The 15,967-nt window shown below is 40.5% G+C and overlaps 1 protein-coding gene across 1 annotated transcript in view; it reads left to right on the forward strand.

The window, feature by feature from the left end:
* The first annotated feature begins 12,654 nt into the window (after positions 1-12,654).
* ZC3H12C (zinc finger CCCH-type containing 12C) overlaps positions 12,655-15,967 on the forward strand; it is a 75,844-nt gene continuing 72,531 nt past the window's right edge. The window contains exon 1 of the mRNA XM_086339099.1: positions 12,655-12,959. The gene's annotated coding sequence lies outside the window, so the exon portion shown is untranslated. The remainder of the gene's footprint in view (positions 12,960-15,967) is intronic.

Consider the following 15,967-nt stretch of genomic DNA (forward strand, 5'->3'; position numbering starts at 1 on the left):
ATGTGTTGTGAAAAACATGAGATGCTGGGCCAGTAGCATCTGGAGTCTCCGTGCCTCCTAGAAATCACAGCAATGTCTTTCTGTTTTAAACAACCACATCTCTTCTTGCAAGGATTCATGATTTTTTCAAAACACCTGTTAAAATTATACATGCAAAAATTATTTTACTATGGTCAGAAAGATTTTTAATTCTTTTTGCCTGTAACCTTTGCTCTACATACAAAACATTCTGAGACAATCTCTAAGTTCTTTCAGTAAATAAAACATTCTCTGGGATATTATGATTATCACCATTACCCCAAGGGTTAGCATAGCTTGACTTTTTAATTCTTTGTTTCCTGACTCAGTTATCATGCACAGTTTTCCTACACCTGTGGGTTTATTTATATAGTCAAGTAATTTGCAGGAAGTGTAAATACACTGAAGAACAATAAAAGTCAACAGAATCCTTCCTCAGAGATTAAAACAGCTTTTAGCTGTGGCTCTGAGGGACCTCATTCTGGAACTTCCAATCTGTTTAGCAAGGGTCCCTTCCTTTGTCTGAGCAGCCCACTGGGGCAGTTATCTTTAAGTCACATTTTCCTTTCCATGTGACATATAGCACTTTCCCCTCCTATTACCAACAGAATGTAACTCTAGATGTTGAATTTGAGTTAACTGGTAAAGGTTAAGAGTTCTGGATGTCAGGCAGACTGGACTTTAATTCTGTCTCCAAATCATTAATTAGCTATGTGACTTTGGAAAAGTTACTTAACATGTCTGAATCTAGTTTTCTCATTTGAATAGAATTATCATAAAGATTAAATAAAATAACACTTATAAGTTATTAAAGTGCAGTCAAAATTTAACTACACTTTGTTCTAAGTACTTTATATGTATTAACTATTTTACCCCATACAAGGTGTCCATCCCATATCAGATGCTTAGGGATGAATATCATGTGACTACCTTACAGTGAGTTCTACTAGCCCACATCGCCCCTACATGCCATATTTTGTACTTGCCAGTCACAAAATAAAAGCAGTTTTCTTGCCATGACCAGCCCTGACATGCTACTAACCCTAGGCATCCAGCCCTGACCCCTTCTGAACAGGGCCTTCCGTGTGCTCAGCATGGCTACTTGACTCAGATAGGCAGCCTGCAGCCCTTTGCACTAACTGCTAATGCATCACTGCATTTTAATCCAGCAGAGCTGGCTTTGCTGACAGTGAGGACGTGATGCAAAGCACAGCTCTTTAGTTTCCAAATGAATGAAAACAGCACACTGAAAGAGAGGCTGGCCACAGCTTCTAGCTAGAAAACAATAATGACTCACAGGAAAGACAAAGAACTGAGTAAGCACCAACGACAAGCCACTCATCCCTTCAGCATCACTTGGGAAAATGTGATCTCTGTATGGAACAACTGAAAACATATGGACAAAATCTCTCAGGCTTCTGAAGATGGTCTAATTCCCATCTGGCTTATAAATTTCATCACTTCTAAATTAGCTACACTAGGAGTTGGGGGAAGATGTACAGGGACCATGGATATTAGAAATATTTACATGTGGTATGCATCTGCATCATGACTGGCATTGCTAATCAATTGTGAAATGAATGTTAAATAGCTTTGATGAGAAACCTTGTTATTTACAGTCTGGTGACAATACAGAAAATATTTCACTGGTGACAAAAGGAGACTGAATCTTCTTTCTGTATGTATATACTGTCAGAGATCTGGACAGAAATCTAAAATAAATCTAAAAATATATAAAATATTTATATATTTTATAATATATAAAGTGTGATACTCCTTCCCTAATGATGATAATGATGATTTCCAACATATAATGCTACCTAATCATCGAATAGCTTAAGTAAGAAAGTGTCTTATTAATCCATAACTTTTTCTTTTAACCTATTCATTATTTTTATGGGTGATTATTCAATATATTCATAACTATTTTTGTGTAAAAACTAACACATCCTAATTTTTAATGCTAGTAAATGTTCAAAATTTTGAACTAATAATATCTCACGGTGGAAAAAATTACTTTGGTAAAAGGGTCTAATGAATTAGTCTTGCCTTCACTTTCTTTGGCATTTCTCAGAAATTGCCAAGAACTAGAAGCTAAAAGGAAATGTCTAGAAGTCAGCATGGTATGCTAAAATATCTTGTACTATCTAAATCAAGAGGTTGTAACCAAAATCAAGAATTCTTAGAAGACAAACCTTATATACACTTTTAATGTTTTTGGCTCCCCAGCATCTAAACCTCTTTGTTATACATGAGAAACCTTACGAGACAGAACCCACCTCGCACTACAGAAGCTCCAGATACTTGCCCAGCCTCCCTTACAACTAGGCTGCTGGCACATGGTCTAGACTCCTCTGACTGGATGCAGCCACCTCCAATTTTGAATCTGGACCAAAGAAGGAGGAAGCTCAGAGTCCATTCTGACAAGACGGACAATAATTATAAGAGTAATAATAGCAGGGACAGAAGCTGCATTTGTTTTCCAGAGCATCGTGACTCCAGACCACCTGCAGTGCCAGCATTAGGGCAAGTGTCTGAACCTGTGAACAGAGACAGTGATATCTTACCGGGAAACTTCTGCAATGTGATGGTAGACGTGATGACTGGTTCTATCACCTACAAGCTTGGTTTTCAAGCCCTTCTAGAGATATCAAATCGTTGCTGTTTAGTCAATCAGGCATGCCCAACTCTTTGCAACTTCAAGGACTGTAGTATGCCAGGTTCCCTGTCCTTCAGCATCTCCTGGAGTTCGCTCAAGTCCATGTCCATTGAGTCAGTGATGCCATCCAATTATCTCACCCTCTGTTGTCCCCTTCTCCTCCTGCCTTCAGTCTTTCCCAGCATCAGGGTCTTTTCCAATGAGTCAGTTCTTTGTATCGTGTGGCCCAAGTATTGGAGCTTCAGCTTCCAGTCCAAGGGACTCTCAAGAGTCTTCTCCAGCACCACAGTTCAAAAGCATCAACTCTTTGGCACTCAGCCTTCTCTATGGTCCAACTCTTGAATTATGATATTGAATACCAAACATTTAAACATAAATTTTATTGTGTAAGACCAGAATCCTGATTATTTTATTTATTTTTAAATATTGAACTCATTACTCCAGCTATACGTGGTAGCTTGAGGTAGGTGGCAGTTTTCTTCTAGGTTAAAAGAGAAGGAAACATTGAAACCTAAGCACCACAAGGCAGCTGGCAGTCATTGCAAAAACATTTACTCTTGGCAGGGAGTTCTCACTTTGAATTCCAGTATGTGCTTTTCAGGTGGCAATGGCTGTGCACTAACATGTGATGTGAATTAGCATTTAACTGTTCTCTCTTTCCTGTCCTATAGTCTTCACACCACATTATGGCTTCCAAACTGCTCTTTCTCCACCTCAAATGACCCCCTCGGTGTGCCTGACTGGAAGTAATTCCCATTCACAGTCACTGAGAACAGCTTTGAAATCCTAGGTCAACCTTTTGTTCCATGGGACTTTCCTTCATTTTATTCATTCTCTTTACACTATTTTGTCAGAGTTCCTTAGTACAATATTCTGCTTCTTTGAAGAGGAACCTTAATTAGCTCTTCTACCCCATTTCCTCCTACTTCTTAGGAGATAAATTCATAGATGTCAGTTGTGCTTACTGGTGTTACCCTATTAACTCTCAATAGCATTTAGGAATGTCTTTTCCCTACACCTCTGAAAGATGAGAAAATCTTTTGTGGGAATTGTATCTTTGTTCTATTCCCAAAGAGTAGTGCTACTTTACATAGTATCTTAACAAAATTTTCAGTAAATAACTAGTTAAAACCATCCCTCTTCCTAAGCAAAAAGGTTATTTGGGACCTGCTGGTGAAGCTCACATAGAGCTTTCCAAAGCAAGCATCTATGAAATTATGAGCATATCCACTTGATGAAGGAGCAGTTGGGCATTAGAGAAACTTACTAACTTGCTCGAAGTTAGTTGAAAACATTCAGTATATGTTAGCTCTAATCACAGGCACAATGAACCAGACAGAGCTGGTTCAAAGTGGAACTGAATCGCTGGGACTCTAAAACCAGGCTTCAAACTGCCTACTTTTCCTCTGCATAACTGCGCTCTCAGCTGTAAGTGTCATTCATGGTACCTGCCACACCCAGAATCCAGAGCCACTTCTAAGGGAAACTATTCCCTCTTGAGCCCCTGCTGACAGGCAGCCCCTACCACGGTGGTTCGGTCACCCCCTCTCTCGGCTCCACTAATTGAACACGGCTGGGCAGCTGACCAAAAGGAAGCAAATTCACAGACTGGCCAGCCGTCTATGAAGTGGCCTGATACAAAAAGTTTTGACTCAACAGACCTAATTGACTCAACCTTACCATAGGTAATTGTTGTACACATTATTCTAATTAACACATGAAATGGAACAGTCTTGTTCAATTTTCTTTCCACCACTCTCGTGTAAACATGCCCTAATGGAACATCACATGTTGGAAGCTCCCAATCTTTTAACCTCTGATAATTACTTTTCTTCTAGGTTCTGTGGCCTCAAACAGCTTTGATCCTCTCCACTTTTCGGTTTGTCCTTCAGCATTCCGAGTGCCTTACAGAAATTATTAACAATCCCATAAGGTAAGCACTATCAGTATTTACATTTTACAGATGAAGAAAGCAAGACACAGAGAGATGGTGGTGGTTGGATCAGGGTGATGGGAGAGGAGAAAAGAGGGCAGATTAACAGATATATTTTGAAAGTGGAACCAACAAGAGCTGGCTTCTAGATTCGATGTGGAAGTGAGGGAAGGGGAGAATCCAGGATGATGCTAAAGCCACAGGGTGAATTATGCAGGCATTTGTTCAGCCCACTTGTCAGCTCTAACTGGACGTTCCAGAAGCCCTCCCAGAAGACAAAGTCAACGTGTCCAAAACTGAATTTTATCAATAATTTTTTCCATAAAAGACATGCTCCTCTTTTTAATATTTTCTTTTTCAGAGAGTGTCACCATCACTGTATTAAGTGGCAAGTACTTTATGGAAAGTACTAGGGCTTCCCTGGTGGCTCAGTGGTAAAGAATCTATTTGCCAACCCAGGAGATGCAAGAGATGTGGGTTTGATCCATGGGTTGGGAAGATCCCCTGGGGGAGGAAATGGCAACTCACTCCAGTATTCTTGCCTGGGAAATCCCATGGACAGAAGAGCCTGGTGGGCTACAGTTGATGGGGTTGCAAAAGAGTCAGATAAGACTTTGTGACTAAACAACAGCAACAACTTTACAGAAAGAGACAGGAATGAGAGAAGCAGTTTAAACTATAGTTTTAGATCCTACTATAGTGAAGATCTGTCATTGTTCAAATTGTTTTCTCCAACTTATTAATGTATTTACTAGACATTTAGCTCCCTCATTTGACCATACAGCTCTCAAGGGCAGAGACTGTGCCTGTAATGAGAGCTAACATATGCTGAGTGTTTTGAAAATGTCAAGGCTGTGTTATCCCATGGAGTGAGTGGGAATAGGGGTGGGCAGAAGAAGACAAGGGGTTGGCAGTGAACGGAGGAGACTGAAGGAATCAGTAACTGCCTTCATCTTAGGGGTTCTCTAAGTCTGCTTTAGGAAGTAGGGTGCAACCAAACAGTGCTCAGCATACGGTAAATGCCCAATAAGCATGTGTGGAATGAATGAATGATAAGGCAGACAGAATTATTTGAGATCTGTGTCCTGGTGATCACAGCTGATTGAATGAGCCTTTAACATGGGCAAGTTTGGCACTTGCTGCTGCTACTGCTAAGTCGCTTCAGTCGTCTCCGACTCTGTGCGACCCCATAGATGGCAGCCCACCAGGGTCCCCCGTCCCTGGGATTCTCCAGGCAAGAACACTGGAGTGGGTTGCCATTTCCTTCTCCAATAAGTTTGGCACTTAATCATATTTAAATTAGTGTTTTCTCTACATTTTTTTCAATTGTATGTCTTACCTTTCTGAGAAAATACTTGTTTTTTTTTTTAAGTTATGGATTGTGTCTTTTATGATTCCAACTTCAACGATAGAACTCAAAAAATAAATCAGGAGAGGCAGTGGAATATAGATATGTAATGGAAGAAAAAGTTAAATGGTGGTTGGTTATATCTGGGTGATGGGATGAAAGATGATTTGTATCTTTGAAACCTTATGTTTTTATATGTCTTAAAAAACTTTTGGTGGCTCAGTGGTAAAGAATCCACCTGCCAATGCAGGAGATGCATGTTCAATCTCTGGTCAGGAGGATCCCATGGAGGAGGAAATGGCAACTCACTCCAATATTCTTGCCCGGGTTATCCCACGGACAGAGGAGCCTGGAGGGCTACAGTCCCTGGGGTTGCAAAAGAGTTGGACACAACTTAGTGACTAACTAACAACAAAACAACAAAAACTTTCTACCATAAAATGTACTTTGTTTATAATTTAAAATGATACTATAAGGTACTAGATATTAAAACCAGTGAAATCCGCCTCCATTAACCCTTGTTCAAGATCCATACAGCTGAAATATTTGAATCTCAATTTCATTATTGGTCAGCTACATATATTAAAAAAAAAAAAAAAGTCATGGAAAATGCCCGCTCCTGCTTCTGTACATAAATAATTGACCACCAAGACAATAAAAACAATTGTTTAGATCCAATCCTACCAACACTTTAAAATGTTCTTGCAAGCATACATTTTAGCAAAGTAAACACAGAAAGCAGCAGTAATCCATTTCATCAAGATAGGGTCTTCTAGTAAACACGTTGTCCTTGCCAAAACTTGTCAAGCATTTAGCTGCCTCTTACAGTTACAAGCAGCTCAAGAGGCTTCAAATCTAAGGACTGAATCATATATGAGCCAAGCCCTGCCAGCCTTTCTACTCTTCTTTTCTCTTTCTCTGTGTTCTAGGTATTTTGACAAAGTTGTGTTTACAGAACCATTGGTATCCCAAGGCACTCCTGATCAAAGAGCAATAAGATATTTCAAAATTGCTCCTGTGTTTGTGTTGCCATGTGAACTTTTCCCTGAGAGGAAGTATTAACGTGGAGACTCTGGCCCCAGATTGGTATCTTCTGTGAAAATGGATATGGATGAATGACGCTCAAAATGGCCTTCTCTTCAAATGTGAGTTAAATGTAGTTTGTTAGCCCCAGACTCGGGCTAGAGCAAAAGTCTTATGCCAGGGAGGTTACTGCTATGTATATTACATTAAATATAATTCTCATTAAATTAATTCTCAATTAATTTAATTCTCAATTAAATATTCTCATTTAAATATTTCTCATTAAAATATTTACTGAGAGAAAAAATGTATAAGTAAAAATTAAAAAATAAAGTGACAAGTTCCTGAATTTCTCTAAGCAAGACTGCAATTACTTCTCAGCCATTAAAAAGAATACATTTGAATCAGTTCTAATGAGGTGGATGAAACTGGAGCCTATTATACAGAGTGAAGTAAGCCAGAAAGAAAAACACCAATACAGTATACTAATGCATATATATGGAATTTAGAAAGATGGTAACAATAACCCTGTATACGAGACAGCAAAAGAGACACTGATGTATAGAACAGTCTTTTGGACTCTGTGGGAGAGGGAGAGGGTGGGATGATTTGGGAGAATGGCATTGAAACATGTATAATATCATATATGAAACGAGTTGCCAGTCAAGGTTCGATGCACGATACTGGATGCTTGGGGCCGGTGCACTGGGATGACCCAGAGGGATGGTATGGGGAGGGAAGAGGGAGGAGGGTTCAGGATGGGGAACACGTATATACCTGTGGTGGATTTATGTTGATATATCGCAAAACCAATACAATATTGTAAAGTTTAAAAATAAAATAAAATTTAAAAAAAAGAAAAAAAAGTAGGAACTGCCAAAGACAGAAAATGCTCACTTTTTAAAATAGATGCTTGTAAAAATGACCCAGAAGGCCTAAACCTTCTCAGTAAACCTCAGGGGTCTACTGAGGACCAGAGGAAAAAAACCAGAGGAAGTCATGTGATAACTGAAGAGCTAGAGAAACATTTTGGGGGAATACTGACTTTGTTTCAAATTAGGTAAATGTTTGAATCAAAGGAGTGGTCGTGAGACACAGAAACAGATAAATGGCTGTACTGTATCCAAAACCATTAAAAGCCATCAGATAGCTCCAATCTTTAGTTCCTCTTTGCTTTTTGCCATTAGGGTAGTATCATCTGCATATCTGAGGTTGTTGATATTTCTCCTGTCATGCACAGATGTGAGAGGTGGGCCATAAAGAAGGTTGAGCACCAAAAAATTGTTGCTTTTGAACTGTGGTGCTCGAGAAGACTCTTGAGAGCCCCTTGGACAGAAGGAGATCAAACTAGTCAACCCTAAAGGAAATCAACCCTGAATATTCATTGGAAGGACTGATGCTGAAGCTGAAGCTCCAGTAATTTGGCCACCTGATGTGAAGAGTCGACTCATTAGAAAAGACTCTGATGCTGGGATAGATTGAGGGCAGGAGGAGAAGGTTGAAGAGGACAGAGGATGAGATGGTTGGATGGCATCATCGACTCAATGGACATGAGTTTGAGCAAACTCTGGGAGATGGTGAAGGACAGGGATGCCTGGCATGCTGCAGTCCATGGAGTCACAAAGAGTCAGACATGACTTATCAACTGAACAACAACAAGCTCCAATCTATTTATCTTTTCAGCTTAGACAATCTCCTGCCTCTGCCTGTGGCACTTGCTTATGAGAAGACTCGAGCCACCTGACTGGACTCCTTGTTTCTGGCTCCTGGATGCTCTGGCTCCAGGGGATATTTATCCCCTGGAATGTCTACATTCAAACAAAAAAAGTGGACACTGTAAATGTCTCATTGATTTCTACTCTAAGGTTTGTCGGGAGTACCTGGAACCTCCTTATTGTTGTAGTTGTTCAGTTATTTAGTCATGTCTGATTCTTTGTGACTCCATGGACCATGCCAGGCTTCCCTGGCCTTCACTCTTTCCTGGAGTTTGCTCAAACTCATGTCCACTGAGTTGATAATGCCATCCAACCATCTTATCCTCTGTCCTCATCCCCCTTCTCCTCCTGCCCTCAATGTTTCCCAGCATCAGCTATTTTCCAATGAGTCAGCTTTTCAATTCAGATGGCCAAAGCACTGGAGTTTCAGCTTCAGCATCAGTCCTTCCAATGAATATTTAGGGTTGATTTCCTTTAGGATTGACTGGTTTGATCTCCTTGCTGTCCAAGGGACTCTTAAGAGTTTTCGCCAACACCACAGTTCAAAAGCATCAATTTTTCATCACTCAGCCTTCTTTATGGTCCAACTCTCACATCTGTACATTACTACTGGAAAAACCATAGCTTTGACTATGCAAAACTTTGTCGGCACCTAGGGTAACTGTCTCTGTATCCCTCAGACCCCAGCATCTAGGCTCACTCACCAACCTAGATAGCATATGAAAAAGCAGAGACATTGCTTTGCCAACAAGGGTCTGTCTAGTCAAGGCTATGGTTTTTCCAGGGGTCATGTGTGGATGTGAGAGTTGGACTGTGAAGAAAGCTGAGTGCCGAAGAATTGCTGCTTTTGAACTGTGGTGTTGGAGAAGACTCTTGAGAGTCCCTTGGACAGCAAGGAGATCCACCCAGTCCATTCTAAAGGAGATCAGTCCTGGGCGTTCATTGGAAGGACTGATGCTAAAGCTGAAACTCCAATACTTTGGCCTCATGTGAAGAGTTGACTCATTGGAAAAAGACCCTGATGCTGGGAGGGATTGGAGGCAAGAAGAGAAGGGGATGACAGAGGATGAGATGGCTGGATGGCATCACCAACTAGATAGACATGAGTTTGAGTAGGCTCCGGGAGTTGGTGATGGTCAGGGAGGCCTGGCGTGCTGCAGTTCATGGGGTCACAAAGAGTCAGACACAACTGAGCAACTGAACTGAACTGAACCCCATCCTAGACTCTGAAGCCAATGTAGACTCTAAATCAAGGTGACCCCCACTTCAGCCACCCAACTCTCCAGTGGTACAGTGACTCGGCTCAAGCTATTCTGTTTATAATCCTGTTCTTTCTGTAAACTGCAGCCCTTAATTATGCAGCCGTCTCTTCTATTTTATTGTTGTGCTATTTGTTTGTTTAGCGAAATTTCTTTGTTTTCATTTGTTTGCTGGTTGGTTATGTTTTTTTTCCCTCTCCTTTTTTCAAGCCAAGCCCCTGCCTTGTTCCACTACTTCAGTAGTTGGTTCCTTGCCTTGTTCCTCCATGCTTAAGTATTTTTATAATTTCCCAATTGCTCTGAATTTGAATTCTGCTTTGCCCACTGTTTCAGATGTTGTTGTTGTTAATCTCTAAGTTGTATCCAACTCTTTTGCAACACTATGGACTACAGCCCAACAGGCTCTTCTGTCCATGGTATCCTCCAGGCAAGGATACTAGAGACTGTTGCCACTCTCTACTCCCTAGTAGGTAGAGATCTTTCCTACCCAGGGATTGAACCCACATAAACCCATGTCTCCCTGCATTGGAGAAGGCAATGGCACCCCACTCCAATACTTTTGCCTGGAAAATCCCGTGGACGGAGGAGCCTGGTAGGCTGCAGTCCATGGGGTCACTAGAGTCGGACACGACTGAGCGACTTCACTTTCACTTTTCACTTTGATGCATTGGAGAAGGAAATGGCAACCCACTCCAGTGTTCTTGCCTGGAGAATCCCAGGGACTGGGGAGCCTGGTGGGCTGCCATCTATGGGGTCGCACAGAGTCGGACACCACTGAAGCGACTTAGCAGTAGCAGCTCCCTGCATTGGCAGGCAAATTCTTTACTGCTGAGTCACCAGGGAAGCCCCACTCTTTCAAATACTGAAGCCCTAAAATTTGGTTCTCCTGGCTATATCTTTAGTGCTTTCTAAGAGATTAAGGCCTAAATAAGTAGTCACTAGCTAGAGAGTCACTGAGTGTATGGTCCCCAGTTCCACCAGTCTAGAACCAAGCCAGGTGCCTTCTACACACCAGGCATAGGACAACTGAAGACACTGCAGTGAACAGAATAGACAGAGTTCCTGCTTTTGTGGAGCTTACATTCTGATGTGGAGATACATAGTAAAATGAATAAGCAAATACAATGATGATGAGTGTCATGGGAAAAAAAAAAAAACCAAAATGTGCTTCATCTGCCCAGGCCTACTGTTGATTTACAATACCTATTGCTTATTATAGGAATTTTTCCTGCATCTGTTGATGAGAACTTCCCTTAGTTATTCAATTTCTATCAGAAATCTTCACAGAATCTGAGTTTGGAGCTTTTGACAACTACATTGTTTTAAAAAAAAAAGATCAGTGTTATTAATATTGTCTGGGAATCTTTTAGCAATTATGGGATCTCCCCTTCCACATGATCATAAGAATCTTCCCCTCCCCTGGGAAGCCCCAGACTCCACACGTGCAACTCACAGGACTCCCTCAACTTCCTCTTCTCTTTCTCTTCCTTTTCAACTATTTGAAAAAAATAATATCTGTTTATTTATAGAATCAAATAGAATGATGTGAATAGTAATGTGTGTGCTAAGTTGCTTCAGTCATGTCCAACTCTGTGAGATCCTATGGGCTGTAGCCCACCAGGCTCCTCTGTCCATGAGATTCTCCAGGAAAGAATACTGAAGTGGGTTGCCATGCCCTCCTCCAGTGGATCTTCCCTGGGGTAGTACACATCACCAATGAATGCAAACTTAAAATTTTTTTTCGGATAGCTAATTCAAGTACCCAATTCAAAATTCAAAAGCCATCATTGGGTGTAGAGTAAAAAGTGAGTCTCTCTTCCTCCCTTTCTTCCAAATCATCCAGTTTCCTTGTCCAAGATAATACTTACTAGTTTCTTATGTTTCCTCCCAGAGATTTTATATGCATATGTAAGCAAACATATATTCTTTGTCTTTCACACAAATAATAGCATTCTATATACACTGGTTTTCCCTTACTGTTCCAATAAACAAAGGGTCTTGAAGTTTATTCCACACACACAGGACCACTTCACTCTCTTTCATAGGTGAATGGCACCCTATTATATGGCAACATTACAACTTATTTGAATAGTTTCCTATTAATGTACATTTAAGTTGATCCTAATTTTTTTGACTTTGCAAGTAATGCTGCAATTAGTAGTCTTGTGATTTAGCCTTTTAACATAAAATGTACTCTAACCTAGGAATTCCATAATTCTGTTTCCAACTCTTTCACTTCTGTACATTTGTAATTCTACATGCCTGCTTCCTTCTAAAACAACAGATGCTTGCAGAGGTGATGAGGATGCTTTTAGTACATTTGAAAATCCATGTTGAAATAGCAATTTTAAAACTTTTGGGCCGGATGAACTGCAATGATAGGTGTGGTCCCTGTCAAGATGGCAAAATGTCACCTTAGAAGTATTTCTTAAATGTTTGTTTTTTCAAAATTCCTATGTTGGTCAAATACGGTGAAATGAGTACAATCACACTGTCCAGCTCAGGTAGAATAATCACACAACTGTATGACACAAGCATATTAAAAATCTTGCTGTCTGACTTCCCACATGCTGAAAACAAGAGTCATGCTGCTGATATTGAATCCAGTGGTTACTCATCAAAAGAAAGAAGTCGTGGGATTGGCCAACAGCTCATATCTCATACCCTCTAGTTTCCTTTCCCTAAGAACTCAGTATTAAAAAGCAACTCTAACCAGTCACTGTAGTATAAAGAAAAGAAGTGTTTTATCCTTCTGTGTCCATCTTACACAGATTATGTGCTGGGGAAGTGGCCGTTTAGAGTAATAACACTAAGGAAGCATTACATATCATGGGTTGTTGGAATTAACCAGAACTTCTCTGAAAGACATAAAAGAAACTGTGAATGAAAAGTCACAGTAGTCATCTGGATAGATGAAGCTCTTCCATCAGAGGAAATCAAGTGCTGGACAAAATGCTGGAGAAGAAGATGCATCCAACGGTCTAGTAACATCACTTCAACTAAGGTAAGTGTTTTGGCATAACTGATAAAGCAGGAGATGTGAGAACAGAGAAAATAATTCTCATCCCCACGTGTAGCAGGGGATGAGAATATTCCTAAGGGCACCACTAGTAAAGCTCCAGATAGAACTAGAAGTAGTTTTCAGGGGTGTGTACCAGTTCTGAACCTGAAGGTGACCTATGGGCCATCACTTCTGAAGCTCCTAGAGGTCTTAGACAAGGTGACTGGGCATCTGGATGATGAGGCAGCCAAGTAAGGTGTGATGGGCTCCTGAAACTCGGTCTTTTTAGGTTCAAATATGAATCTCCGTGTGAGATCGTCTACCTGGGAGTACGTTTTAAAGAAGTTCTGCTGTTGCCACCATTCTTCCTCCCACCTTCTGCCTCCAACCTGTTCTTTCCAAATATTTGCTTTTAATTGATGAGACTGTCCCAAGTCTTTGCCTATTATGGATCCATAGCCTCTCAAATTCTTTAATTATATGCAATTCAAACTCACAATTCAAGGTCCAGGCTGCTTTTATAAAATACAAATGTGCAATCCAGCATTGATAATTAGCAAATGTGCCATATTTGCCTAATGCCTATTTTTGAAGTTTTAATATCAGACATTCAAAATTTGATCCTCAGTTTCACCATTTGCAAACTGAAAATTGTGGTCAGGTTTAATGATCTCTTAAGTTTTCTTTCATCAATCTGACATTCTCTGGAGCCATGAAATTTCTTTCCTTATATATCTTTTTTTCCTTTCAAGTAAATAGAACTTGGAGTAAAGAGAAGAGGAATTCCCTAAAGTTTATTTATCTCAGAGCCACAGAAGGATTGAAATATTGTTTGAACTCTGGTTTACGTAAGATGAACACCGTGGTTGGTTATTGTTATAATTGTGACCATATAAAACGTTCATACTTATTCTCTCTCAGTAGCAAATAAAAGCCTCACTAACCCAACTTTTTGCCTTTTCTAGATAAAGCTATGAAACACTTCCCCAAGTATATCTCCACTATTACCACAAACGCATGCCTAAACCCAAACTCCTCTAAACATGTGCTCAAAACAGTAGTTCCTCTATCCCCAGACTTCCCTTTTTTCCAGTCAGAGATATTACAGGTTTCATATTCATACTCCTAAGTCATTTTCGACTTCTCCTTTTTCTTAGGTTAGTCTCCATTAAGTGTATCCAATCATTTACAAAGTCTCAGTGATTTTTGTCACAATGTCTCACTAACTGGTTCCTTCATTCCCTCCCTCATGATTTCTTCATTCCCCTCTGTTCTCCCATTCTGACCTTCAAACTTGTTTCCCTGCGTCAATCCTTCCCCTTTCCAAACCATCCAGTAACCAATACAATATTGATTTTACTAAATTAGAAATGTTCTCCATGTTACCTTCTGTTCAAAACCCTTCACAGATCCCTCTGTGTATAAAGGCAACATGAGCTCAAACTCTCTGTCTGTCTCTCTCCCCATCTCTCTCTCTCTCCCTCTCTCATTTGTAAATCTCTGTGTAATTTGGCCCTACTTTCCCTTTCCAGCTTTTTTTAATCCCTATTTTTCAGATTTCCCTGGCATTCTATTTTTGCTTACGCTGTTTCACTCATATGCCCTTCCTTATCCTCTCTGCTTATCAAAGTACTATCCATCTTCATTATCCAGTTTAAATCTCCCCCTTTTGAAACCCTATCTTTCATCCATTCCAGTCTAAAGTGATTCCTCTATTAGTCTTCTGAACTTTCATTGCCTTTATTACCCATGACACATATTTAAAACTTAAAAATTATTTTGTCTTCTTTTAACTTTCATGTTTTTATCTCCCAACTACATAGTAAGGTAACTAAGGCTGGTTACTGTATCATTCACATAATGAGCTCTGAACTGTAGAGTTAAACTGCCTGTGTTTTAATCTTTGTACTGTTATTTACTGACCTTAACCTTGGTCTCAGTTTTCTCATTTGTGAAATGGAAACAGTGATAGTTATTCCCTCATAGGGGTTTTGTGGGTGCTATGTGAAAGAATATATGCAAAGTGCTCAGAATAGTGCCTGGAACATAGTGAACATTCACTAAATGTCTATTTTAATACTTCTTGCTATCTCTCACCTCCAAAGTACCTAATATAGTACACAATCATGCTAAATCAATATTGAGCGGAATTCAGTTGAGTCAATTGAGGGAAGTAAGATAGACAATGTGGGTGGTATTATTGTGGAGTAGGGGAACTTCCTGGCATCACTAAAATCATGTCACAGATGCCATCACTTACTATTGTCAGCAAGCCAGCCTCTTTCTAAGTCCCTGCCACTCCCTAATACTGCTCAAGAGACTTCTGAGGGTTTGGCTCAGAGAGCATGGAATGCTTTCCCAAGCATCCCTCCCTCACTGCCAATTCAAACTGACCTGGCTGCAGAGAGCAGGTTGCCAAACTTCCTAAGGCGGTACTAAAAATGTAGACCACAGAATTCACATATGCCCCCAAAGAGGCCTGCTGGTCTACTATTTCAGTTACTAGGCCCCAAGACTTGGCCTCCTGTAGCGGAAAGCAGACTCAGTGAGATGCTCGCCTTTCCTCTTGCAGTGTCATTGTGCCATGAACACCAGCCAGCAGGACACTCTCAGCTGGGACCCCCGTATCCTCCATAGCTAGAGTAACAGATGCTGGTCAGAGAGGTGGAGGCATCTGTACTGCTCACCTGAGCCATAAAAACAGGGTTTTTTTTTAAATACAGAAACTGGAAAGTGTGAACCCCACTAAGCATCACAGATATCACTACCATTAAGCAGCCCAATCAGATTCAGCAGAACCCAGGCTTAAAGCGAGTATGCCCCTACTGAAAACAATTCAGAGAGGCAAGAAATAATTTTGTTAAAAGGTGAATAGTGTGATCAAAAGTGTGATTCAAGGTCCCCTGAAACAAATATGTGCTTTCGATGAAGACGGACCTGGATCCCTCCTATGCAAGGAGGGTCAGTCTTCTGTAGGAAAAAGGGGATTATAACACCTAGCTCAGGTGGCT

The sequence above is a fragment of the Bos grunniens genome, chromosome 15 (genome assembly GCF_055505025.1).
Source record: "Bos grunniens cultivar Pamir isolate PY7600 chromosome 15, Bosgru_T2T1.0, whole genome shotgun sequence".
Lineage (NCBI taxonomy): Eukaryota > Metazoa > Chordata > Mammalia > Artiodactyla > Bovidae > Bos > Bos grunniens.